This window comes from Anopheles gambiae, assembly GCF_943734735.2.
Source record: "Anopheles gambiae chromosome X unlocalized genomic scaffold, idAnoGambNW_F1_1 X_unloc_7, whole genome shotgun sequence".
Taxonomy (NCBI): domain Eukaryota; kingdom Metazoa; phylum Arthropoda; class Insecta; order Diptera; family Culicidae; genus Anopheles; species Anopheles gambiae.
The window spans coordinates 167,501-170,000 of NW_026902681.1; the positions used below are offsets into that span (position 1 = coordinate 167,501).

At 50.2% G+C, this 2,500-nt stretch overlaps 1 pseudogene; it reads right to left on the minus strand.

Annotated features, from left to right (window-relative positions):
- LOC133394897 (large subunit ribosomal RNA) overlaps positions 1–2,500 on the minus strand; it is a 9,212-nt pseudogene that overhangs the window by 4,255 nt on the left and 2,457 nt on the right.

Genomic DNA, 2,500 nt, shown 5'->3' on the forward strand with positions numbered 1-2,500 from the left:
AGATCAACTACTGACGTACGCCCTGGTCCAACATAAGTTGGGGTGCTGCCGTCGTTCAATAAAATTGCGTCAATCTGCGCAAAAGGTTGATAAGACCCACTCACCTCTTCGTTTCTGGGTTTCTCCACGCTCGCCAAGTTGGTTGTTCCCAACTTGCTGACCAGCGTTGAAGTCCCCCCCCAGAAACGAATTTGTGGATACCGGTTACGGCCATTACCGTGTTATCCAACATGTTCTGGAACTCTTCCATACTAAATCTAGGTGGCGCGTAAACGCTAACCACTCGCATATCACCTATGTCAACTATCATTAAACCCTTCAGAGCCTTACTGACTACCTTAACTGGTAAGTCCCGCGTTAACCACTACCGCTGCTGTGTTATCGTCATTGCGTAACACTTTGACGTTGGTTGTTGCCAGATACGGATCTGCAATCAACACTATATCCGCAGATTCTTCCCTAATCGTTTGCCACATTAATTGAAATGCAGCATAACAATGATTCTGGTTATGTTGTAGCAACCTAACCATTATGATCTAATCGTTCGCCTTCTAGGACACATATAACTGCCCGTTGCGTGAAGGTTCTGTGACCTCGTACCGCAATCCAAACACTTGACAGAGTTGGTACAAGCTTGCTTCTTGTGTCCACTCAAACCGCATTTCCAGCACAGATTACTTCTGTCTGGTTCCCTACAATGGTAGCTCGTATGGCCTACCTTCCAACACTTAAAGCATTTCTGCTCCTCCATTACCTCACGGATATGGCATATCGACCAACCAACTTTCAGCTTCCCAAATTCAGGAAGCTTTGAAAGTCTGGCAGCGATACGTTGATCCGTGCCCACTGCGTACCGGCCGCGCGGCCTTTCTTCATTTTGATACGATCTATTTCGATCTCGATGTTGAGCTGTGCTTTGACAGACTCCGCAACCTCCTCTGGGGTGGTAATTTCATCGAGATGCATGATCTCAATCATTTTAGAAGGAGCTAGCGTTCTCACTGACGCCTTGCCCTTCACCGCTTCCTTAACCTTTGGGGCAATTGCACTTGCAGAACTACCCTGCTTCAATTCTAGCAACATGCCTCCATTTTGGGCCCGTCGGACCTTAGAGATTGTCTCTCCAACCGATTTAAGAGCATCGGACTGCTTCATTTCCTTGAGCAATTTCGCCAGCTCCTCGGAAGTGCAGTCCGATATCAGCAGAGCCTCAGGCCGCTTCCTGGGCTTATTCTGCTTCTTCTTGCTCTTCTTCTTCTTCCTCTTGTTAATACTACCCTGAATAATATTCGGTCCGTTTCTCGGACTTGGAATATTTTCCACCGCTTCCCTAACAGGGGTCAACCTCGATGGTTGTTGTTGTTGTTGCAACCTTTGCAACCCACTTGGACCAGGCTGTTGGTCATCAGCCACTGGTCTTCTGCCTTTTCGCGTTTGCGGCCCGAATCCATCGTTACCGTCAAACGACGTTTGCGTTTGACGGTCGAGGACCTGCTGCATGCGATTTACGGCTCTAAACCTTCGAAATTCGGACATAACCTCATCGAGGAAGTCCATCATAACCGTTACTAGCGTAAAATGGGAAGACTCATCATCGAGTTTGCTTATCCCAAAACGCATCGCCTCCATTCGATCTTGAAGATCCATGAACGCTTGGTCCGGATCTTTCTTGTCCACCCCCTGGCCTTTTTGACCTTCTTAGTTTTCGTGTTACTCATTCTATTGGGCTCAAACTCAGGCCCGCTATCCGCGTCTGTTTATGCAGTCTCCTATTTGGTTCCGTGGGTGGCTATGAATCAGGGAGCTCCACGCGAGGGTTGGCCCGCTCCCCTTATGAGACGACGGGCTCAGTGCCGAACCGGAGCAAAGTGGGGCTGAACCCACCCACACCTGCATTTGCCATAGAGCGTATCGTATGGCGACAGTCTTGGAGCGCTACCTAAGACTTGCTAAGTCGGTGACAGAATCCCCCTTAGCCCTCCCCCGTTTCAAGCAGGTTTCACCCTGCTTTACTAAGGGTTCGGCGGGTTCATCCGCCCGCCCGTGTACATCCTAGTTATTCCATAAAACCCGTACCCTAGTCTAATCCGCGCAGAGGTATTATCCTCTCGAGTTCAGTATCCCACTTGACAGAATGTAGGGTGTGGCGACTTAACACCCACACCCCTCCCCTGCGACGTTGTCATGCTCAACGCCGTCTTCACCGCCACCGTTAGCTCGGGGCCTCGTCAACTTAATGACGGGCCCCTACCCCGCCCGGCACCGCGTGGAGGTGGTGGTCGGACTTTGCCGGGCGCATTTGGCTACCTTAAGAGAGTCATAGTTACTCCCGCCGTTTACCCGCGCTTGCTTGAATTTCTTCACGTTGACATTCAGAGCACTGGGCAAGAAATCACATTGTGTCAACACCCACCCGGGGCCATCACAATGCTTTGTTTTAATTAGACAGTCGGATTCCCTCAGCCGTGCCAGTTCTGAATTGGCTGTTTGCTGTGCGACC